Source organism: Corapipo altera, unplaced genomic scaffold (assembly GCF_003945725.1).
Source record: "Corapipo altera isolate COAL_440 unplaced genomic scaffold, ASM394572v1 RXGC01000072.1, whole genome shotgun sequence".
NCBI lineage: Eukaryota > Metazoa > Chordata > Aves > Passeriformes > Pipridae > Corapipo > Corapipo altera.
The window spans coordinates 1852617-1878917 of record NW_020884943.1 but is presented as its reverse complement, the minus strand read 5'-3'; the positions used below and the strand labels follow the sequence as shown (position 1 = coordinate 1878917).

General features: G+C 36.0%; 1 protein-coding gene across 2 annotated transcripts in view; it reads left to right on the top strand.

Annotated features, from left to right (window-relative positions):
- Positions 1-26301, top strand: part of LUZP2 (leucine zipper protein 2) — a 129965-nt gene that overhangs the window by 31668 nt on the left and 71996 nt on the right. The window lies entirely within an intron of this gene.

Sequence of the window (26301 nt, the reverse complement as noted above, 5' to 3'; positions counted from 1 at the left end):
TCTTCCTGCTCGTTTATTTCCTGGTGATTTACTGAGACCTTTTTAGTAAACTTTTTTATTCCCAACATAGCATCCCAGTTCTGCAGAAGAGAGTTCTGTCTGCAAAAGACACATAAGCAGGGTCAGACCCATACCCAAGGTACTTTTCCTGAGTCTCTTCAGAAGATAAAAGGCACAGTGCTCTGTATTCCTATCACTTAGCTTTGAGAAGTATGAACTGATGTGCCTTCTGTTGCAGTTCACTTTTCGGTCATATCTATTCAGAGTGGGAGAAAATTACTACAAACCAAAATACTTATCCTGAAACATGTAAAGAAACTTGAAATGTCTACCAATTTTCAGTGATATGTGAAAACAAAGTCTGTTTCCTTTCAGCGTTTTGCTTTTCTTTACTGTTCTGGGGGAGAAGTTTCTCAGCAGCAAGCTTGGAGATGCAAACTGGAATATTTTCCAATCTTTCAGCTTGAATCAGGAAATTTACTTTCTTAATTTATTCTAGCTTTCTGTCTTATGCATATTTTGGAATGACTGAACCTTGAAGACAGCTATTTTTGAGCTGAACTCTGTTTTGCAGCCACACAACCATCCCTTTTTAAAGTTCCATGATATTTAATGATTGAAATCTGTTAAACGGCTTTGCAGTTCTCCTCCTCTTTAGTTGATCTATTACTGTTTCTAATCTCTACTGCAAATTCTTGGAAATGCTGATCAACCAGACAAACGGTGGCAAGTGAAATACTTGTTTCATGAGGCATTACCTTCAAGTTTCTGCGCTTGGAGGAAAGATATGTGCTCAAACTCCCTCAAATTTTTCCTCTAGAATGGAGCACAGTATGGTTTTACTCTCCTCCAGTGCTCTCTGGCTCTCTGTACTGCTCAAACTGCATTACTGTATCTGTGTTAACTCACTGGCTGTCTTATAAATGGCAATCCTGATCAAAGATGAGGTTGAATTTTTGTATCTCCTCAAAGGTGAAGATGTCTGCTTTTTGGGGAGGTGATTTCTGTACTTGTTTATAGACTCATTGTTCTTTTTAATTTACCTTTTAACTATAGAATGGTCAAGTGTATCAGAGTCTAGCTTCTACTTGTTCCTGTGTCAAACATCTGCTACTTTACAACTCTGACCTACATTTTTGATACTGGGTCACGAATTGTTGCTGCAATTCTGTTCATGCATGTGTATGATCTTAAAATAGTTGCAAAGTATTGCCAGTTATGTAGTTTTCTTGCACTAGAAAGAATGGGATTTCCTATATGTTGTTGTTGTTCATTAACTAGGGTATAGATAACGAATGGCAAAGGTCTTTCTCCTTTTAAAAATAATATGAAAATATGCAGCCATCATTATTGCCTGAAGGGTGGTTGTGTATGTGCATCCTCATACTACATTATTTTAATTTAAAAAGCCTCAAGAAAGAGCTCTTCACATGGCAGAGTTCTCATTATTCCATCTCTCATATGTGCGTCACTGTGCAAATAATGTGCAGGCAAATTATTCTCTTGGCTAATAGTCTTACTTTTATTAAAAGTAACTTACAATTAGACATGGCAACAGAAGTAAAAACAGAGTGTCTTCTGTAAGATGATGCTTTGCCTTACTGTTATTGAAGTTCTGTCAAGACCTAGTCACAGCAGTAATTGATTACATTACTGCTTCTGAAATCATACCGTGTACAACCTGACAGAAATTTGGCACAACCAGATGCAGAGTTAGGCCTTAAGTTAGAAGAAATCAGAGATGTAGATATTAATCGAGGTATTTTGGTGATATGATCACTGAGCAGCTCACTATAGGGCTTTACTGAAGTGGCAAGAGTAATTCCAGACAGAGACCTCTTGCTTGTCCAGAGGTAGCTGTGAAACACACTCAGTTCACAGGATTTCACACTAATCAGAGCTTTACAGTTTAATTATTGCTTTTAAATGGATGCTAAGTTTGAAAACAAAATTTAGACCAACAAACTCACTACCTGTGATGTTTCCTTAAAAGCTGTGGTTTTGATGGAAAGCTGCAGCACTATACTATTGTGATAACATATTCCATTTACATGGTTAGAAGAGCTACAGGAAAAGGGATCTACTGCCTTAGGCTGCCAAGTGCAGTGGACTCATGGCAGGGAAACATTCTTTAATGTCCTTTACTTTTATTTCATTTAAGTGCTACATATAGAAGGGTTTTTTAGAGAAGTTTTTAAAAATACAATACTGAAAACCAGAATACTTCAGTAATTATTAAAGTAGCAAGCTTTTTTGAACATTTCCATTTTATCTGTTGTCAGTTATATTTAGTATTAAAATTATGTATGTAATTTGATTCCATTTTTCTATATTTTTATTAGAGTATTGGCAAATGTGGTCTAGTGGTGGTATTCCAGTTGTGTATATGAGATGGTTCATGTACTTTTTGGTACATGCAAGTCCACAGCAGCAAAATCTAGGTTTTGTTCTTATATAGCATTTATAATAAAATGTCATTAATGATGATAATAATTAGTGTCACTATTAAGAAAAGACTTCTTTAAGACATGTAAAATAGGAGTCACAAGTTATAATTGCCTAAAGTAGTAATTTTTGTAATTTTGTAATTTTGCTCTTACAAGAGGGAAACATTTTCTCACCTACTTTTTTAATGAAAAGAAAGGTTTTAATAATTCTTCAAAGGTCATTAATTGTCATGAATTTATGATGGGTGAATGCACCTAACCTAAAGACAACGTCACAGTTTGAAAATACCAACCAGGGTGGGAATATAATTACTTCGATTTATAAGAAATTTAAATAAATGTCTGGATTTTAATATGTGCTTCTCAAGCTTAGCAAGGTTAAGGACTGATTGAAACTCTTGCTAGTGTGTGTGACCCTAAGTATCTTAATAACTAACAAAGAATATAGCTTAAATTCTTCTTGAGTATTAATAGGAAAATTATGAAAACATCCTTACTTCAGGTGACTATTTTTCTTCTTGTTTTATCCAGCATGTGTTCAAAAATGCCTTGCTGAATTCAGAACAAGGGTGAAGAAAATGAGTGATGCCACCTAGTAAATGATGTGAATGGTTTTGTGTCGTGGCATTTCATTGCACACAAGTGGGATTGCAAACCAAAATTACTAACTCTCAAAGCAGACATGCCTTTACACTCACTGCATTTTGTAATATAAATAATGAAATGGATGAATTAGCTGCATTTTAAATAAAATTTTAAATGCAGAAGGAAATAAATCTGCTATTGGAATCCAAATTACTGGAAGAACACGGATTTTTGCTTCATGCACGGTACTTGGGGTTTTTAGTTGATGAAAAGCTGGATGCTATGATCTCTTAGTTTGTTTATCTGGGGAAAATATAAAATACTGAATTAAAAATGGATCAGTACTAATGGCTTAAGTGCATCTTAGCAGCCCTTGTAACTGTGAAAACTATAGGGACTTGAAAAACTCTGAAGTTTACAACATTTATAGGTATTAATGGTGAGGGTATTTGGAAATGTTTGTTTAAAACCAAGAAAAAAGCCTAAGTTCTTAATGGAAAACTGAAAGGAAAGGAAGTTGTTTAAAGTTGTAATCTACTGCTTAGCTGTTGCATTTCAGGATAATATTAAAAAATATGTTTAATTCTGCAGAGGACTTGGTTATGAAAGCAATGTCACCAAGTTGTTGAGAGCCATCTGCCATTTGACAAAAAGTAGAAGAAACTTCTTGAGGAATCATCTGCATCATATTTTTAGAGAGAGTCTGTTTTTCAGAATGAGTGAACAAGACTAGAAAACTAGAAGCAAGCTTCCAGGTTCTAGGACCTGTCTGTGGAAATGTGTGTGTTTAGGTATTTACAAGCTTTCAGAAAATCAGATTACTTTGGAGTGACATTTTCAATGCCTCACTTCACCTCCTAGATGTTTAGATTTATTCTTTTTTTAAATAATAAAAGAAAATAAATTTCTTAATTTGTAATAGGGTGTCAGGATGTTCTGATTGACTTTGGTTATTTCCTGGGTAAGAGGCAGCAACCAGTTCAAATATAGCCTTGGCAGAGAGTCTGATAGCGTGCTCCAGCTCAGTAATGTGCTTGATGAGCATTCTAGGAAAGGATCACAGTTTATATATAGTCCCAGCTATAAATAGCACATCTTTGCTTACCTGGGAGGAGGGAGTAGCAGCAGCATAAACTTATACTGCTGCAGACCAAAGACTTGGTCTGTTAAGGTTGTCACTGGCCAAAACATCGAAGAAAAAATATTGGAATAGTGCAAAAATTGCCCTGTTTGTCCTATCTTTTGTGACTTGTGTCAGGCAGCTGTATTGAAACATGTATGAGGATGTAGACTATTGTCTCTGGGGGAAAAAAGTATTTAGAGATATCTATGTACATTCTTTTCAAAAACACCACCACTACTTTTTGGAGACTCATGGTTTAGTGGCTGGTTTTGGTTTAGATCCTTTATTTTCTTTTCTTCCATTTGTATATATCTCTTTTGGACATTTTTACTTGAGTTTTCAGGATATACAACTCAGCTGAGCTGTAATAAAATTGTTATAGGTAATTCACAGGCTTTTCTCTTTGCTTGCCTTTAGTCAGTCCTTTAAAACTCAAAAAATATGAATTCCCATCTCTGATCAAATATGAAATGTCAGGTGTAGCTTCATGCTTTTCCATACTTTCATGCTTTTAAAAGACTAAAAGGGGAGAGAAACTTGAAATTAAAATCAATAATTGTAGCTATGTGTATCTGCTGTTTGTTTGTCCACACACATGTTAATTTGACTCTGCTCTGAGGTTATTAATCTGAAGTGCTGCTTATCAAATTTTGAAGATGCCATTTCTCCATTCAGAGTCACAAAGACCTGGATATTCAGCAGATTCTTTTACAGAACTGATGACATTTGCTTTGAGTTAGCCCTAACTGCCAGTTCTGCAAATCAACCCATTCAGAAAAACGATGTTAAGTGTTAAATTTATAAGCAAGTCTTAAAAGGAGTCAGGAATTGGGAAAGGAAGTTGAAGTTTTATTACATTATTTCCAATGTTAAGCATAATGGCCTGAATTTCTACATTGTTTTATTTTTCCTCATAATAAATCTGGTTGATTCTTGCGTTATAGGTATTCAGAAAATACTTTAAATGTTTTCTAAAATCTTTCTTCAAAATAATTAATTTTTATCAACTTCCCTGTTGTAATTTCCATACAGTTAGTTGCTGATCTGTATTCTTGCCAGTGACTAAAAAACGATTCTTGCAGAAGAACTTAAATAATACCAAGTCTCATTTCAGTCAGCATTAATAAACATGGGTTGTATGCTGCACCTGTCAGATCCACCTTTTAATACAGAATCTGATGACTGTCAATTATGTTTCCCCTCCTCAGGAGGGTCCTGGAAGGCTCTCAGCTGGCAGCTGTGAATCCTGAAGTACTTGCCTTCATATTTTTAGGCTTACACCCAGCATGTGTGTTCTGCCAGGTTTAGTGATAGTGTTTCCTACTTTCAGTAGAATGAACAATGATCCCACCCAAAGTTTTTTCTGGCACTTCTCATCTCTTTGTCCGAATACCAGCAGTATATTTAAAGATTATATCTTTTTTTACTGCTACCACTATTATAATTATTTTTGTTATGCATTTAAAGATGATATATTTTTAAACTACTACTACTATTATAATTGTTTTTGTTGTTATTATAATCATCAGCAGCAGGAGCTGGCTATTTTTGATTACACCTGGGTACTTTGTCAATAATTTATAGCACTTTCTTTAGGTAATGCACGTGTTAAGAAATGCACTTTAATTCTTAACTCAGTATAAGTAATACATTAAATCAGATGACAGTAAATCATAGAATCACTACAGTTGGAAAAGACCTCTAAGATCAAGTCCAGCCATTAATCCAGCCACCACTGTGTTCAGCACTAAACCACGTCCCCAAGTACCACAGCTGTTCTTTGAAAAAGTGCCAAGCATGTTTTCCAAGTTCTTGACATCTTCTGCACTTGCTGCAAGTATTTTTAAGTTATGACTGCAGTGACACTGATAGTTGTATGTGTATTGATAAATGCCTGTATTGACATATTAGGAAATGTTTATTGCTGATTTTTAGTTGTTGCTTCAACTTTTAATCAGTGGAAGAATTATGTCCTCAATCTAGAGCTGATCATCATTTAGGGAATATACCTATATGAAATACAACACAATTATGAATCTGACCATCTGCTCAGTTGTCACTTTAGAGTCTCTTCTAAATTCTGGCCAGAAGTCCCAGATACTTCTGTACTCCTATTAACATGAGAAGGTAGAAACTGCAACCCTGTAACAATGCAAATACACACCTGGTCCCATGTTCTCAGTGGCAGCTACTTCAGAGGAAGGATTATCTGTGTGGATATGTGGAATAAAATAGCTGTAATTGTCACTGTTGATTTGAATTCAGATGTCCCAACCCATTTATTTCTCTGCATTTTTTGCTATTCACTAAACTTTTAGGAACATAAGAAAATTTGAGAGAAAGAATATGATGAAAATAGAAGCTTCTAAAGTTCTGAGTAAAAGATCACATTTGAGTCTGTGAAACTTTGCCAACATTTTTACTTAAATCATGCTGAATCAGTCAAAAACAACATTGTCCTTTTGCTGTCTTTCATTTGGAATGAAAGTGAAATATGTAGAATAAGTGGATTGTGACTATTGTAAATGAATGAGTCAAAGATGATCTTGCTCATATACTTGTGGAATAAATGGGGCAAGAGGTGTATGTGTGTGGAAATCAAGAGGAATCTTAATTCCCTTTTAAATTTAGGAGGACTGTTGGCTTTCTAGGCACTTGCAGACCTGTTTTACTGGTGGACTTGGCTGTAGTAGCTTAATGGTTGGACTTGATGATCTTAAAGGTCTTTTCCAATCTAAACGTGTACATAATTCTATGTTGAGTTCAAAAGCAAATATTCTAGGCTTAACCATTACCTGATTAATTGCAGCTGGCATGTTGCCTTAACTTGTTTTGGAGGATGACTTTAGTTTGCAGCCACCATCTGTAACTCATGTTGAACCTCCATAAACCAATCTGCAGACCTGCAGCAAAGTGCAACGTGCAAAATGCACGTTGTCTTTTATATTGTAAAGTATGTTTAGTCTGCTTCAGAGAGCCTTTGTGCCTGCAGATGTTTAAACAAATTGCAAATAAATTTTTAGTGAATATTTTTTAAAGTTCCCAGCTTCTCTGGGCATACTGTGTAGGGTTTTAGAAAGTCTCTGCAGGAGACAGAAAGTCTCCCTGCACAAGAGGAGGCCACAAGCTCTTGTCTCCTGCTTTTGCTAGTTCCAGTAATCTCCAGCTGATGTAAATACCCCACTGCATGACAGCACTGCAGGCTGCCAGGGGAGTATGTGGTCCCTCCTCTTCTGACAAACTTAAGAAATAAGAGGTTTAAGAAAGAGGGGCAGGAAGATCATAGAATCAACCGGGTTGGAAAAGACCTCCATGATCATCAAGTCCAACCCTTGATCCAACCCCGCCGTGGTTCCCAGACCATGGCACTGATGCCACATCCAGTCTCATCTTAAAGACTTCCAGGGATGGTGACTCCACCACCTCCCTGGGCAACCCATTTCAATGGTTGATTACTCTCTGGAAAAAAATTTATTCCTAATATCCAACCTAAACCTCCCCTGGTACAGCTTTAAGACCGTGCCCTCTTGTCCTGTGCTGTTGAAGGTGTGAAGATGGCCTTAGAAGTTTACTGATGTAGACGAGGTGGTGTAAAGATGGCTGGGAATGTGGTCTTGGAAGGAGTTGTACAGTGCCCAAGTGGAGCACTTCAGAAGGAGCTACAGCTGTGGGTCACCTGTGCCAGGGCAGAGATACCCCTGAGGGAGGGCAGACTATGGGTCACATGTGAGAGTGGGACCACCCCTGAGTGACTGAAGTCCATGGAGGACTCATGTTGGAGCAGGGAAAAAGCACCAGGAAGCCAAGAGAAGCAGGGGAAAGCTACTGTGCACTGGCCCCTATCTCCTGTGATTCCTGGGCTGGCTCAAGAGTGACCTGCCATGCACATACAGAAAGCTGAGATGAGGTGTGGGGGAAGGAAGATGTTTGGCGTAGGATCAGGGTGGGGTAGAGGAAGGAAGAGCGTTTATAGTTGTTTGATTCTTTTTTTTTTTTTTAATGCTCCCCTCTTTTCCCAATACCCAGATCAGGCATCAGAAATGAGTGTTAAATAAGAATAAGTTAAATTCAGTAAAAATTTCCCAAGCTAAGACAGTTTTGTCAATGACAGCCTCTAGCAAAAGAAGCAGCAAAACTTTGATTCAATTACTGAGTTCCCAAAATCTCTGCTGAATGAACATGCAGATAATCCGTTGCAGATAATCAGATAATTTTTACCTGAACAAGAAAATTATTGATACTGTAGTACCTTTGAGAACTGTAGAAAGGAAATTCAACTCCAACGTCAAGCTTCCAGTTCAATTTCTGATTCAATCTATTTATTTAACCTGAAGAAAACTCATGAGATGTAACACATTTGATTTCCACTGTGGTTCTTCTAAGAGCTGATACATTTACAGTTGTACAAAATACATTCAATATAAAAGGAAAACTGACAAAAATTATTATATAATGAAATGAGCTTTAAAATTCTGATTTCAAATCCAAGATCGCAGTCCAGTTAAATGATAGATGGCAAATGCCCTTGAAATGGATGTGGTTTTGAGTCAGATCACCTTTCTGGATGTTCTTAATTTCAATGCAAAATAAAAAATGTGTGAAGTGATTCTTAAAAGTACAGAAAAAAATGTAGTGTAATTCCATTTTTTCCATTCACTACATGTAATGTTTTCAAACATGCAAGCATGTATTCTTGCATAAGCATCTTTTCAATAATGGTGTTTTAAAATCACTGGAATTTGTCTTTCCTTTCAGAACTGCAAGCAGAAAAGCTGAAAGAATTATTTTTAGCTAGTACCAAAGTCAACCAGATCTCTCAAGGTAATTTTTTTAGGAATTAAAACTGTATTGGCTGTATTTGGTGTAAAAGGTTGTTTGGTGTTTACTACATCTTTTAAGGCAAATGTTTGCAAACAGATTTCACTTAAATAGGTAACATCAGTTCAAAGTCAAATCCAGTGCTTGTTTCTGCCCTTCCTAAAAATTTCCTAAATGAGGCAATATTTTACAAACCGTGATTTCAAGGTAGGAGAGAGTCATCAGGGCTTGTGAGAGCATTTTCCTGTGCATAAAGAGGTTCATATATTTCTGAAAAGACAAATAGGAGCATAGAAATGACTGGTTAATGTGAGCAAATTCTGAATGGTTCCTTGTCTAAAACTGTCAAAATGGGAGCTTTTATATATATATATATGTGTGTGTTTGTGTTTGTATGTGTATGTATATATATTTAAACTGTGAACATAACTGAATTATATAAGTAATTCACTTTGTAGTGCCTGACTGAAGACAGGAAACTATTTTTTGTCTTATGTGCAGTCACACAGCTAAAATATTTCTACTTTGACTTGGTTCTATTTTAAAGGCTTTGATATGCTTCCTCAAATACTGCAGTGTTTTCTCTCCTTTTCTAAATGCAGGAGGAGTATTTAAAAGCCAACTCTTTTGTTCCTGTCAGCAAAACATGAATTGAGAATACCCACAAGGCGAGTAGCAGGGGTAGTAATTGAAACCATCAAAACTTTATAAAAACTGATTTAGTACAAAATCTAATGCAAAAAACTCCGAGGGATTCCATGATGTACATAAAAATCAATGCATAAACAAAAATATTTAAAACAGGTTGATGGCAAGTATATGATAGCAGTGTCGGCACTTCAGTAGTACTTTAAAAATCCTTTGACATAAATGTGTATGGACATGCAGCTATTGGTGTGGCTGTATCTGTATTCCTCTTTTTCCTCTTTTTCCTCTTGTTCCTATTTTCCTCTTTTTTCCTCTTTTTTTCCTCTTTTTTCTTCTTTTTTCCTCTTTTTTCCTCTTTTTTCCTCTTTTTTCCTCTTTTTTCCTCTTTTTTCCTCTTTTTTCCTCTTTTTTCCTCTTTTTTCCTCTTTTTTCCTCTTTTGTCCTCTTTTGTCCTCTTTTGTCCTCTTTTGTCCTCTCTAGTGCACAACCAGAATGTACTGAGGTCAAATATCTTGTTGATTTGACTAACAGAAAACTGCAAGTGTTTGATGTATATCCAAATGTTATATTTATAAGTCAGAATCAGCATAGGTCAACTAGAATACTTCTAAAGATGTTTTCATTATTGAATTTGAGAATGTCTCTGCTTCAGTGTGTTCTTGAACCATCCAAAGATACTTTAATTTTCAGGGGCCAAGTGCTGGGTGAAAATCAACTTTTTTTTTTTTTCCTAAGCCAGATTCTTTAATAACGTGTACAATAGGTTCAGGTCAAACTTACAACTTTGCAGCTATTTTCAGTAAAGGTATTGCTTTTGTACTTACTCCTAACCTCCTTTCTCTTGAAGAAATCTGGAAGGATGGTTGTATAGGAAAAAAATTTTTGTACATCTAATATTGAATTTCTTCATCTCCTTAGGTGTTTAAATAAATAAGGGTTTCCTCTGACTCTTGCTCACATACAAGGATGAACAGTACTATAAATAAGGGGGATATTTGCACCCTACTTTAAAAATATTTTTTAGTTGGGAGACTTTACAATAAATTGGGACATTTTTGGGGGAGAATTTAAACACTTTTCCTGTTAGCTGAGTGTTAAACTTATTATTCTGCTTCTACTTTCTTTTTGTTTGTTTTCTTTTATTTGGTAACGTGACATGCTTTCCCTCTTTTCTCTTTCCAGTTAGTGAGTGCTATGTGTATTAGGTATGGAACAGAAAAGAAAGATTAGATTGGAAGATGGATGGTACTTTTAATAAATGCTTCTAGGTCAACACTGGGATGAAGTTGGTTTTTTGTTACAGGTTACAGATCTATAACAAAATAATTGACAAATCTACTCTCACCTAAGTTCAGAGTTTAGGTATGCCTTATAAATCATCTGTATTTCAGAAAAATTTGTGTTTTCCTTGATCACTGTAAGTGCAGAATTTGACTGTCACTTTAGTGGTGCTTGCAAATTCCTTTGTTGGATCTTGCTTCATATTTTTTGGAAACAAACAATTTATTAAAAAAAAAAGAAAGAAAAAAAGACAGTTTGAGAATGATACAGATCTATATATTTATTACCTATTTCTGCACCATAATTGCTTGACCTTAAATCAAGCTTATAAATTCCTAATTCTCAGAGTATCATATGAATAGTCTCCTTCATGGTGTTTGACAGTCCTCTGAAGGTATCACTCATTACCATGGAAATGGTAACATAGTCTGTTTTCAAGCTAATTGCTGCATATGACATTAACTTCAGTTCCTTGAGGTTTAAATTGCTCATGCAATACATATTGAACATTAGTTCATGTTCAGTGTATCTGGAATACTCATTATAATAGTCATAAAAATGGTCTGTTTGTGCCTCTGGAGACAAGCAGCTCGACTACCAGGAACCTGCAGGCTACAACATCTGCAGTGGGTTTATGTCCAAAGTGTTTGACACCCAGGATCCGAATCATTAATTAGCAGATGACAGCAGAAAAGAAATTAGCCTTTGTTCCTTTTAGCATAAAATTACTTTAGCATAAAATTCCTAGCTCCTGGCTAGGAAAGTGTGGAAAACCTGCTTAACATAATGCTGGACTGTCTTTAAAAGTGTCTTTAGAATTGACAACAGCATTGCATTAGGGATTGCAAAAGTATAATGGACTATTTGCTAAAAAGAGCCAGACATTGTTTTGGTTTTTTAAATGAGGGTTCATTTTTCTGTTTCTTCCATGACGTTTACATCAGGGATTTGCCTGGGTACTTACAATTCTGCTCCACTGGTGTATAAAAGAGTAGCTGCAAAAAAAAAAAGGCCTCCAGGCTTGTGAGTACTTTAAATATGATGCTCTTCCAACCATTTGCCAGTTTTCAACTTTCAGAGAAAGCATGTGAAAAGTAGAGGCCAGGAAAGCACCATGGATGGACTTAATTTGCACAGGCTGCTGCTTCGCTGGCTTTGGGTTAATGTGGAGATCCCGTGAGTTAAATTTTGTGGGAAAGAATACAGTGATCTTAACAAGAGATTATAGGGCCACGAATAGGTTCTGGTTTGCATTGCATATCTACATATTACAGATCAAAGGAAGCTTCCTCCTTGAGTTGGTTTCATTAAACAAAGGTAATTTCTATTAAAGATATTCTAAGATTTCACCACTGAAGCCATCAGATCGAGAAGCTTCTTTATTTCGACTCAGTTTTTGTCTGTTAATGTAAATATTTTTCATGCTGTTCTAATTAAAAATCTTTGCTCCATAAGGTTCAGAGCTTTGCCCAGAGATGACTTAAGCACAAATTGTAATGGGGTTTTACAGGGCAAAGCTTAAACATGCAGAGGAGGATATTGCATTTATCAGGGAGAGTTTCAGTTAAGCAGACAACTAGATTGTTTTTTACTAGAAACAATTTAAAACATAGCTCAACGCCTCCTTCCACTAAAAAAACCAAAACAAAACAACTGTATCATATCAGCAGTGTGTTTCCTTTTCTTTTCTTTTATTCTTTTCCTCTGAAGCATGTCTGCTGAAGAGCCTTAGTTTCACAGGTCATTTCAGACTATGCAGGAGGAAATGAACCATGGCTGATGAGTTAGACATCAGGTTTTGAACACCCAGGGCTCACCGATGATCATGTTTTTAGTCTGGGTACATTACAAATAGGAGCATTAAAATACTGAAAGTAAACTGTATGAACTTGATACTGGACGTTAAAAAACAGACTCCTGTGTGACTGATAACAGATGGGAATTTAATATATCCTTGGAAACTGGGAGTAGGGAGCTATTCAGAGATCACTCATAGAAGCTGTTTGAATACAGCACTAAAGCAAATGTTATATGACTCGGGGAAAAAAACACACTTAAAACTACTATAGAAATTAACCCCTTCAGCTGCCCTCCTCATAAAAACAGAATTCTCCCTCACTCTCCTTCTCTAATCTTTGGATGTCTGACACTAGCCAGAGGGACCTCGAGAAAGTTTAGCTGTGAAAATTTGACAGTAGTGAATCCCTTTTGTAGAGTTTTCATTTTAAAATGCCAGTATATTGCTGGGAGCAGAGAGCTTATGGCAGTGACAGTCCTTCCTTCCCCAAAGAAATCTATGTGCTGTATAAATTATGTTGGAGGAGCTATCTAAGAAATTACATGTGGGGAACTCATTAGGTATCTTCTACAGAAGGTGAAGGTTATTATTTTGTGGACAGTTCTGAACTACACCAAAATCCACATGGTACATTTTATGACAGACTTTAACTTGAAATATTATCTCCTGTAGCTGTTAAACAGTGAAAAAGAGAAATTTGTTTTCTAAATTGTAGATCTGAATACAGATCAGAGCCTTTGGAGCTCTTCAGTGCCTTCAAAATTTGGGAGTAAAATAAAAGAGTTGAAGAGATGGACAAAAAATAATTTTTATCAAATTGAATTTCCTTTTAAATTACTTATCAATATTTGATTGTGTTGTGATAAATCAATATTTGATTGTGTTTAGTGATAAATCACTAAAAAGTGATTTATCTTCAGCACAGAACTTGGTGTCAAATGTGTTGCCCTCGATGGAACTGTGTTGTCTTATGCTACCATGGGTAGCCTTGTCTTAGGGCTGATGTAAAAAAGATGCCAAAGCTCCTCTTCCCCCAGCAGGGAGGGTCCTGAGGAGGAATTAGTATCATACCACACTCCTTTCTCAAGCACTTTTAGCAGGGCCCTGCATACCACTGCTGGTTTTTATCTTTTTTAACCAATATGTTTTAGGGAGCTGACTTCTTTTTTTTTTTTCCCCTCTCTCAGAAATATTGTGCAGGATCTACTGCCAGCTGGCTATTGATTTTAGAAACCTTTTTTCCAGGAAAGAGCCAAGTGATTGAGCCCAATTGTTTATCAGCCAAAGAGTGGCATTCATTTTTCTTACCCTAGAGGAATATTGGAGTCCTGGTGTTACTACATGCAATGAATCAAGTGTGTCAAAACAAAACAGTCTTGGGAGTCCTAAAGGAAACTCTGCCTCCTTTCCAGGGCTGGGGGTTTTAAAACGAATAAGCTGTATTGAACATCCCATATTTTTGAACATAAACTTTTGAATATAGGTTAAAAGCAGTGAGGTAGAATGATAATTATTTCTGACTCATTTACCGAACGTCTTTCCCCCTCTCCAGTGTTAAAAAGTCTTAGAAGTGTTCTCTGTGTTATGCAGGGTGTGGATTTGAACTATGTTTGAAGTTCAATACGTGAAATGTATACAAGAAGTTACTTCAAAAGGCGAGAAGATGAGGAATGATTCTCTTTTTTTTCCTTTTTCAAAGACTTATTCACATGAGGGATGAGATAGTTGTACTCCTACTGTGATGAATACTTAATTCTCTATAAAGTGTGAGTAACATCAGTAATAACTGCAGTTGCCTGAAAGTGCTTTAAAACTGGATTGCTTCACATTATTATCAGAGATAAGACCTAAAGCAGCTGCAAATCTTAACCCAGATCTCCTACATACTAATAACTGGACCATTGAGTATCGGGGGTGTAGCTCTTCCTCCTTTGGTTTTACAGATTCATTGAGACTTTTTCCTTTCAGCAAAAGCCATTTAATGAATCAGATCAAATTAAAATAGTTTTGAAATTACTCATACCCCATAATTTAGTGTTGTGCTCTCCCTACTCTCGTATTTTTCCAACTTGAAGCAAAAATCTGGGTACCTTCAGAAGATGATTTATTTAGTGGAGTGTGTAGTTCTACTTAGAAAATACCTAGTGATCCAACACAACACAGCACTATATTACTCCCTGCTTTGTGTGTGCAGACACAGCCCTAGTAACAGTGAGAATGGCTTTAGGAACAAGAATAGTTCAGCTATAGTTAGAAATTAATAGTTGTCCATTAAGAAAGGACATCTGTGCAGTGTATTCATTTAACAGGCTGTGTGAGGAAAGCAGGTGAAATGCTGGTGTGTTTTGCATTCATGAAGTCAAACGTGGAGTTCATAAAATTCATCACAGTAGAAGCATAAACGTAAGAATTCTGAACTTTTATTTATAACATAAACAGAAGATTGTAAGTTAAACAGCAGTCACAGAGTTCTGTAATGACTATTTAATATTTGGTTACTTTACCACTTTCACTGTAAACAGGGAATGTCACACTACAAAACGTTTGGATCTGTTTCACTCAAGCAGATTTCAAAAGGTTCTGTCCTTTCAAGTTTACAAGATGTGTACATAAAATTCAGTTTGTCAGGTTTTGTCAGTGGAAAGCGTGTTACTGAAAAAATACAGGATGTTTATGGAGCATAATTTCTGTCAAGTTCTATTAAAATATTAAAATCCTATTACTCTTAATGTGCTGGATTACCTGGGTTTTTTCTGGTGAGAATGGAACATCTTGACTCACATTGAAGAGTTTTCATTACCATTGCCACAAAATATGTATTAGGATGGGGGTGCTCAACGAATGTTGACTTTAAAACCTGACTTTTTTTATTAACCAATTTTATTGTTAAGTGAACACAAATGATTGATACCTCAGCATTCAACCAAACAGAAAGACCCACATCATTGTGTACACTGGCACTTCTGCACACACATGAGGGAAGTTGTGCTGGGTGTTGCTTGTGGCATAAAATGGATGTGTGATGCACGGGAGTTTGGAATATGATTATCCAAAGACTTTTACCACAAATACCACTTTTGTTTTCTGAGAGTGCATGATTTTGTGGGTGCAGACATTTTTTTTCCAAATTTTGACAGTCTGTACACACAACTGAGAGTGTGCAAATACGTCGTCAAGGATCTACATCACCTCTGCTCTTCTGAAGTTATTGAAATAAATACAAGATTCTTCCCATGATAATGAATAGTACATATAACTAGAAAAGCATGTTTTTGTAAGTTTGCAAATGTTTTCACTTTGATCCCCAGGAAAAAGAAATATAAAGGGAAATACCTTGTATTTTGGCTCAGTGCATTTTTAGAAATATGTCTGCTTTTACATTCAAAGGTTCTTTTCCCCTGATGTACAATTCCTTTCTTGGTTTCATGGAAGAAAGTGTGGAAAAATTGACCTGAAAATGCAGCTGTCACTTTCTGAGGCTTTTGGTTTTCTTCAGAATAGTAAACCACTCACAGTGGAAGGAGCGAGCAATGGCAGAATTATCAGGAAGTCAATACCCCAGAGTTTGTAGTCAGTACAAATCATAAAATGTATATGTTTAACATAATTTTCACCTTCTAAGCAGCTAATGCTTTCTCATATCTAATAATACCATAATTAGCTATAATTAAAATCCTTCATGTATATTTGCTGGCTATATGTCTGTGTATAAATGCTCCAAGGCAAAATACATCACTCTGAAAGAGAGTGGACTTGTCTTTGATAAGTGATCTCATATTGCAATTGCCCTTGAGAAAACCACTCTACAGTTCAGATACAAGCTAAACCAATAAATCCTTTAAATTGCCGTTGAGTTATATGGGTTACACTCATTTTCTAACCTTCTTGGAATGTGCAGTGGTAAATAGAAGTGTCTGTTTTATAGCCACCTGAAAGACTGGCTTCTGTTCCCTTTGATTGTGGGAATTTGTAGCTAACCTCTGCTAAAGCCAGAGTGGTTTCTCACAGTCCAACTGCTCTTCATTTGCACTTCCAAATGCAGTAGGGAAGGCAAGTACTTACACTGGGATACAGGATCTTTCCCAAGGCTCTTTCTGTATTATCCAAGTCCAGTACCAGCAAAAAAGCTCAATTGTCTAAAGTTATGGTTTAAATTACCATTTTTAGCTCTCTGAAGACTAAGCCATTTTCAGAGGGAAGTTGAATATACCTTGAAACTAACTATTTAAATAAATTACTTAACGTTAAATATATTTAAATGCAGTTTGGCCATCACCTTTTTTCCTAGGGTGGGAAAATCCCTGCACATTTAATGTGCACAGTTTTTAGAGAAATGAGAATTCATACAGCCTAGCTGCCCTAAATACTTCCACAATCTTTATTTTTCTTGGGTGAGGAATTAGGAGGATTTTTAAGCTGTGCCCAGAGTTGTTCAAACTTCAGTTCAATTCCTGAACATCTTTTGAATGGCATTCTTACTTTTAAAGTATATATTTATTTAATCTATGGAAATAAATAATAGTCAGAATAGAGTTATGAAATCTGATATTTGGGGCATTTAGTGCAGTAACATTTGCAGACTGGAAGTTAGACAGAATACATGTATTAGTATGCTGATAACATGGGAAATTTCTCCAGAGTGAATTTAGATGATGTCAGCATTGCTGCAGCAATGCTACAGAGCATTCTTTCTGATTTTGATATAGTTAATTTGGAAAACACAAAAGACAATGCAAAATGCAGAAAAATTGCAAGTATAGACAATTTCCTAAATTTATGTATGTCTCAATTCTGATCTAGTAAAAATGTGCTGAATACAGAGCGAAGGAAGCTCTTTTTCAGGGGAAATGGTACCCAATATGCTGAACCAACAATGGAAATGTCCTTTGAAGCAGATATGGAAGGAGAGGGGAAAAAAAATCCTAATGCTTGAACTCAGCAGTTCTGGGTCAGTGACATATTCTCTGAGCAGATTTAGTTCACATAGTTCTGGATGCAGCTGAAGAAGCACTTATGTCATTGGGAACTCGATAAAAATAAAAACTTAGGAGTGAAGTTCCACTTAGTTTCATCTAGAAGACGTACCAGATGCTGGCTGCTAATGGAGACATCTGCTAAGGGAGAAGGCAGTGTCTGAGAAAAGGGAAGTCTGTAGGAAGTGAGCTGGGCATTTGTTGTCAGCGTTTGCTTTTTATATCTGCTTGTTAATATAGCTGCATTTCAGCAGTCCAGAAGGGTTTTCTCAACAGGAAACACAAATTTTGACTGAAACTTGATAAGAACATTTTTCTTTAGCACTTGATTTGCATTTGCTATGTGGTAAATTTAACTGTTTTGTCCCTCCCCATGTAATTCTCATTATGGTGTAGTCAGAATATAATTATTTTTTAATGAATTAGAAAGACTGTAGGGGGAAGAGATAGAAACATTTATATTTGTATTTGGTAATGTTTTCTATTATAAATTACACTGGGATCTTTGAAAAATCTCTTGGCTACCTGTAGTTCCCACAGATTCTGTAAAAAGCAAAGAGTGAAGCGGTGAAGTTGGTGATGTTTCTTCATTGTTCCAAGTCATTTAAAGATGAAGCAGCCATGGAATCAGTGTCCAAATGCAAGTATGGCACACATCTGTAGTTTGTCTTTTAGTTTGCACTTCCTCCTTGTCACAGGAAGGTCTTGATCAAGAATTGAGTAACTGAGTGTAGTGAGCTCTGGCAAACAGGATGATGCAAACAGGAGCCAAATGTGATGAGCCTTGGTATGGTCTCTGGATCAACAAAAATTACAGGTGCTGAACTGAGATTCTGAAATGATAGATGAAAATCAAATAACATTGTCTTGATGCACCATTTTATACACTGAGTGAGTGAACACTGGTAGAAAGGATGGAGCAAATTGCCTGAATGTTTTGTTGTAGATCTTAAGTGTTTTCTGAAATAGAAATGTTACGTGAAAACCACCGAAGGTTTAATTAAGAATTGATTCAAATCTCACCAAAGTTCTACACACCGGTCAGATAATTTTCCAAATGGATGAACGACATGGTGATTAATAAGTATAATTCCTATTAACCTAAAATGTCTATTATGAACATAAAATTTTAAATCCAAAAGAAATCACGTAGTTAAACCCCTTGTAAAAAAATAAAGCTTGCCTGTTTGGCTGATCATCATGTTATCCCTCAGAGTCTATCCATTCACATATTATTCTGTTTCTTCAGATCTATTACTGAGGAATTGTCAAGCCATAGATATCACAGTCAGTTTTTATTAGACAGTTAAATTTTATTAAGCTTAATTGTATGAAGATTGGCTTCATAAAGACTTTGTAAAGAGAGGAATCAACATGGTCTAATGAGAAGAGCAACTGTTATTTATTATGTACTAATTTTTATAAAATGTTTGAGTACATTTTTGAGGGAAACAGAAGGAAGCATTTCATAGCATAAAGAATTGTTGAAATAATATATACAGCTCTGTATGTCATCTGTTGAAAGGAGAGACACAAACTATTGTGATATACTGCAAGGTTTTCTGCATACAGTTATTTCTGGGTAACTTCCTGTGATTGAATCTGAGAGGATTATATATCTCTTATCTAAGTTAGCAACATTTTTACTTTTACGTCTCTTTCCTTTATTTTACACTTCTTGTTCTTTAAAATCTGTAATTTTTTTTTTCAGCATTTCTCTTTAATGTTTCACAAGCTAGTGGATTTTTGAAACTGCAAGTTCTCTTGTTTCCCAGGTACTTCTGTCTGTTCCTCATAATTCGTATTCACCAGTTGTTTTACATTTTGTTACTCCAAATTTCCCTCACGTAAATTATGCTGAAAGCAATATTGATTAAATTTATATTGGATAAAGTTAATCGGTGAACTCTACTGAACTAAGTCGTTAAACAGTGAAATAGACTTTCAGAGGATACACATTGACAATTTTGTCAGGTAAAGTAGAAATATTTCAATTCTATATCAAATGAGACAACAGTTTGGACAGAATGAGATTTTTCTATAATTTTCTATAGATTTTGTGATGTTGTTAGGTTATTTTTTAATTAAACCACAAAATTAAAGGTAAAATTCCAAAGCAGCTATGGGATGAAATTATGCAACTAGCTGCAAAAGCAATGTTAACCTGACTGTATTGTAAGAGATTTTGGAAAAAAGGAATTTCTGGTTATCTGAGGAGACTAATGTAACAGTGCTGTAGTTAAGGGTAATAACACTGAGGTCTTAGTCAAAAGTTTGAGATATGCAATCGGAAATCAGACCGAAGGCAGTAAAATGGACATAAATGATGAAGAATATCACAACTGAAAAGGGTAAAGTTAGGAAAAGAGCAGTTTTCTGTACTAAATTAAAAAATCTAAATCCTGCAGAACTAATCTGAAAAATCAACTCTACATACAGAAGATAAGTCCATATTTGTGCAGTCTGTAGTTGTAAGGAATTTAGTCACTTCCTTTCCAGAAGAGGTCTGTTCCATATTACAGCAGGGTTCATTGCTGTGGGCATCGTGCCTACTGAATAACAAGTTAAAGAAGGAAAAAGGCTCAACACACCCATCTGTGTGGCTGGGCAGAGGAATTATTTTTATGGGAAGTTAATCACAGTGATTATGTGCAGTTAATCACAGTCCTTCCTCTCAAATCTTTGGGCTTTGTTGCCTGTGCACTTTTTTAGTGGTTGTTTGCAAGTGGCTTTTTTCTTCGGGTCATTTTTTTTCAGTATCACGTTGTTCATGATGATTAAACTTGCTGTTTCATTTCCTGGGGCCAGGCATCCATGCCAGCTGCAAGTTTTCAGAAATCTCCTTTTGCTCCTCTACTCATTGATGGGAACTGCAATCTGCATCTTTTCCCTGATGAGTCATTGATTCTACACTGCCAAGAGTCTGCCAAGAAGATACGAGGTTGTTTTGGTTTATTTATGATAAATGCATTAAAAAATTCAATGGAATGGAGAAATCCTTCTCTACAGGGCTGCTCTTGATCTGTTCATCCCCCAGCCTTTACTGACACCTGGGACTGCCCCAATTCAGGTGCAGCACCTTGCACCTGGTCTTATTAAACTTTGTGAGATTCACATGCACCCACTTTCTGGAGCTTGTCCAGGTCCCTCTGGATGTCATCCCGTCCTTCAGGTGTGTCACCTGCACCACTCAGCTTGGTGTCATCTGCAAACTTGCTGAGGGTGCACTCGATCCCTTCATCTGTGTCATTAATGAAGATATTATTTAGCACTGGTCCCAGTATGGACCCCTGAGGGCACCACTTGTCACTCATGTCCCATCAGGGCTCTGAGCTGTTGACCACGACCCTCTGGATGTGCCCAGCCAACCAATTCCTTATCCATCTAACAGTCCACCCATCAAATCCATCTCTCTCCAGTTTAGGATGTTGTGGGGGACCATGTCAAAGACTTTACAGAAATCCAGATAAATTACATCTGTAACCCTTCCCTTGTCCACTGACCCAGTCACTCCACCATAAAAGGCCCCTGGGTTGGTCAGGCAGGACTCACCCTTGGTGAAGCCGTGCTGACTGTCCCAAATCACCTCCCTGTCCTCCATGTGCCTCAGCACAGCTTCTGGGAGGATCTGTTCCATGGCCTTCCCAGCACAGAGGGGAGGCTCACAGGTTGGTAGTTTCCAGGGTCCTCCTTTCTACCCTTTTTTAAAGATTTTTTCCAGTCACCTGGGACTTCACCTGACTGCCATGACTTACAAATATCAAGGACAGTGGCTTAGTAATTACATCAACCAATTCCCTCAGGACTCTGGGATGCATCTCATTGGGCCACATAGACTTGTGTATGTTTAAGTTCCTCAGGTGATCACAAACCTGATCTATAATAATGAAATATTTTGCACAGCTAATGGTCAGGTAAAGAAAAATGTTCCTCATCTGCTCCTAAATCCCCAGGTTTTGTGTTCAGGTTTTTTCCTCCCTGCCCCAGTCTGAAACACAGTGTTTAAGATAATGCTGAGATACAAAACATATAATGTGAATTAACTGTGGAGAACAGTTGTATCTGTTAAAGGCTGGATTTTAGCAAGAGCATATCTGCTGATCAAGCTAATGATTATATGATTTTTTCCAAATGTGATAGTTAATGCAGAACTGAGTGAAATCATATACAACTAGTTGAAAATCTTGTTTCAAGAAAAAAATGTATATGAAACCAACAAGTAGTTGGATGCTATCATAATACATTTTATATATATATATATGCTATAATTATATATATATGCTATATGTACCATACTTTATCTAGATATTCATTTGTCCTGACATAGTACATGTGAGAAATAAATTCAATCCTTATTTTGAAGCTTAACTTCTAGCGTTTGAGGAAGTAACAGTCACAGGTGGAGTGGGATATAAGTCTTTCTAGTTACTGAATACTTGCCTCTGTTGTTATACCAAAAATTAACATTGATTGGGATGTTTATAAATATCTTAAATATTAAGTCATGTCAGCAGAAGAGTAAAAACAGCTGACTAAGATTGAAACTAGAAGTGAATATCATTCCCTTGAAAACAGATTATATTGAAATTTACCCTGGCACTACATTAATAAGCTGATGGTAAAAACGAAACAACTTAGAATCAGAGCACTACAAATGACTGTAACATGCAGAGTGTTGCTAAATTGTTCTCTTTCACAACGAACATTTATAAAAGCACCTTAATGTGCTGAAATGATAAATATTCGTATGTTGACAATGGCACTTAATTTTGCAGAAAGGTGTCAACTGGCGTAACTTAATATTCAGAGAACAAATCTGATATGTGTGTAATTTCATAGTGGAGTGAGGGATGGTGCCATCATCCTTAAAGACCCATGTGCTTCATTCTGGCAGGTACCTATACAGAGATGAGGTGTTCTTTCATTTTAAATCTTCTCTGACTTCAGCAGAAATTTTCTGATTAGGTCTTCTAACATCTGGTTCAACTGCTTTCCATCTTACATTTTTTTTCTTAATTAGACAAAAAATCTCATTCAGTAATCAGAGGAGTGTGCTTGTATTCATCAGGACAAAGTTTCTGTATTTGTATTTATATGTTTTGTAACTGATGTGTTGTCGAATAGGAACTAGAAGGTGAAAATATATTATTTTTTATTAATCTAACATTAGCTTTGGAAAATATGTTGTACTTTTCATACAATAACACAGCTGCAGAGTATGGGTGTGCTGATGTGGAAAAGTGACGTGGTTGAAACCTTCCAAAGAATGCTTATCAAATACATGTGAGACTAAAATTTGGTTATTTATAATTAAAGAAGGGAAGAATGAGAAAACTGATTGACCATAGATCTTTCCTTAAATCCATTTCTGAGAATCCTGTTAATATTAAGGAAGTGTAAAAGTGAAGATATGTTCAATTTTGTGGAGAATGTGAGAGCTGTTAAATAATCTAAGTGATTCATGGTTAGACCACTGTATTTGCAAATTTACTCCTTTTCACTTGAATTGCACTTTTTTGTGCAAAAAGTTCTCACTGTAGAAATTGAGGTGGCCAAAACAGAGGGTTTGTTTTTTATCACATGGTGCAGAGTTGAATTTCACTGTATAAATATATGGGCACTGTTCTTGGACACAATGCAGAGTCAGAGCTCGATATCAGAGATATATTAAAATTTAAAAACCCTTGGGGACCTAATAATTAATAGATCTGATAGCTGTGTCTTGTATCTCCATTCTTCAATCCTTTCTTTAAAAAAATACCTTCTAATCGTGTTATGACCACCCTACCCCCAAAGACAAAGGTAACTAAGGTTCTTGTAAATATATCCCTTGGGGTAAATTAGAGGGAATTAGGCACTGGATGACTGGTAGGGGTGTGTGTATATATATATATATATATATATATATATATATATATTTTAGAACAATTTGGTTGCAAGGAGGCACATAGCTGTTCTCGTTATTATTATCTATAGTAATACAACAATGTAAAAGTATAAAGCTGTCACTTAAGAAAATGTCTAAGGAAAAGAAAGAAAGGGCAAGTGGAGAGGAAAGATATCCCTATCCTTGGATCCAGCAACAAGACTTGACTGTTGCAGTTCCTGCTGTGTCTTTGGCAGTGTTTGAGATGGGCAGCTGTGCTCTTTAAGTCCTTAGAAATAGTTCTGAGGGCTTGGTTTGGTTTGTGACTCTCTGTGGTAAGTTGATTGTTGGCTTTTTGTCTCTACCTCTCTACATAGTGTGTCATAGAAGATAATAAGCATTCATAGTTTATATTAATTTTAATATAAGGAAAATGTCCTAGATAATGCAGATTGCTATTTATCAGGCAGTAGAGTGAAACCTATGCCAACTGAATTCCCATGGAACAGCACAGCTGGCAGCTTGGGACAGAGAGATGACCATTAAATGCTCGAGCTCAATTGGAATTTGGGGAGAGAGTACTTCGAAGTGATGGTTAAAACACAGTGTTACCAGCAGCACATAATTTTTTTTAAAATGCTGAGTTTGATTTTAAACAAAAGCCTGACGTAACAGTAGCAAAAAGAGACCATCAAGACTAATGCACATTTTGTGTTGCTTGAAAAGTAATGAAAGTGATGACCTTATTGAAACTACTTGATCACTTCAGCAGGAGGAAATTCCTCCTTGGCGTCTGTTCATTGGCAAATGAAACTGGGGGTATTCTCTGAAGCTTGTCAGGCTGACTGCACATAATGTTACTGCTCAGGTGAGCCAGCTCTATTACAGTGATGTATTCCTTCTTTAAAATCACAAGCAGCTGAAGTGGTAGCCAAAAAAACCCTGTAGGTGTTTCTGTATAAAACATAAGCGGGATATTTTATTTATATTGCAGGTAAGGACCAGAATGCTTATATTTATCATGTATTCTAGCACTTGCTAGATTTGATTTATATAGTTTCTATCATATAATTTGATAGGAAGATTTACCCTCCATGTGGATAATGCTAAATTCTGCAAGGTTCACAATCTTGGCATATAGATTTTCCTGTAAACCCATATGTGTTTGGCTACGTGACCACTATTAGAGAGAACTTATTTTTCATCATAGAATGGTTTGGGTTAGAAGGGACCTTAAAGATCATCTAGTTCCAACCCCTCTGCCATGGCAAGGTAAACCTTCCAGTAGTGCAGGTTACTCAAAGCCCCATTCAGCTGGCCTTGAACTCCTGTTTTGATAACATTAGGTATCCATATCGAGGATAACTCCACTACCTAGGAGTGGTGTTTAGTGACCAGCAGGTAGGCATAGCTCAGTCCTGGAGTTATCTCCTTCCACTGACTTCACTCCTTGTCTTATTCAGAGGTGCTTCTTGTTACCCCACTAGACCTGCAATTTTTCCTTTCCTCTGGTGGGTGAATGTAATAAAAATGATCTAAACATAATCAAAATGGTCCGAAACCGCCGTTTCTTGAAGTAGCATTCATCCACACACTGAAAGAAAAAGCAAAACTTCTTAAGGGAACTATTTTACTGCTGAGCTTTTTAATCTCCCAGCTGTGGAATGTATCAGAGAGATCGTAGTTTTTATTTTGCCATCCTGGTAAAGCTTAATTTTTTCGTGTGTGTATAATCTCTCACTTCTCTTTCATTTCAACTTCCCTCCAAAAGAGAAATTCTACTGTAAAATTCAACAGCTGACCTAACAGTTGTGCTGAAGACTTTAACTGAAAGCGTTGAGTGCTTTGTTGCAAAACACAACACCTCGGTTCTTTTTGTGCAGCAGAAATGGTTTCATTAGAAGTGCAGTCTGAAAGAACTGTATGCTTTCTAATTTGCAACATTCTGTCAGAGCTGAATGTAATTATTACTGAAACTTCAATATAATACTAAGATTCTTTACTGAATGTCTTGTGTTGATGAAAGAGATGTTTTAGTCGCTGTGATCTCTTCTAGTTGTTTATAGTATCATTTAATATAGAATAATTTTCTTTTTTTTCATAAATATCATAGATTTTTTTGAACTGTCTATTTTTAAAGTAGACAGTACTGATATTAGATAGTGAATTTAATTTGCTTTTATGAGTTTCTTTGCTGAAATGTGCATTCAAAATCCATTACTGTTAAGATTCCTGCTTAATTTCAAGGTCTTGAATCTCATGATAAAATACTAGTGATGTGTTGCAAATCTCAGATTCTTTTCCCCCACTTTTTAGAAGCAGAGGTACTGCAAGAAGGGGAAAAAAAACTAAAATCAAGTTGTAATAGGAATAGGTGTTTCAATTCACTGATTGATCTTCCTCAAAACAGCAATTTTAATGAAAAAATATGTTGCTTTAGCATTAACTGTAATGTTTGCCTTTTTTTTCTGAAACAGAATGTGAGAGTTGGGTTTGTATTTCGTTCAGCGTAAAGCAATATGAATTGGATTTATTTCACTGTGGATCTTATAAAAGCTTTAAAATATACAATTACATTCCAAGTAAAAATTACTACTTTGGAAAGGATACAATATTTTGACTTATTCTTTAATTAATAAGTAGTTTTGATTCCCCTGAGCATATTTGTCAATTCTAGTTTATACTCTAAGGAGGTTTAAGCAAGAAGAAATTATGGAATGGATTAAACTTTACAAAGTTAAAATAGATTTGAACTGTTCTTC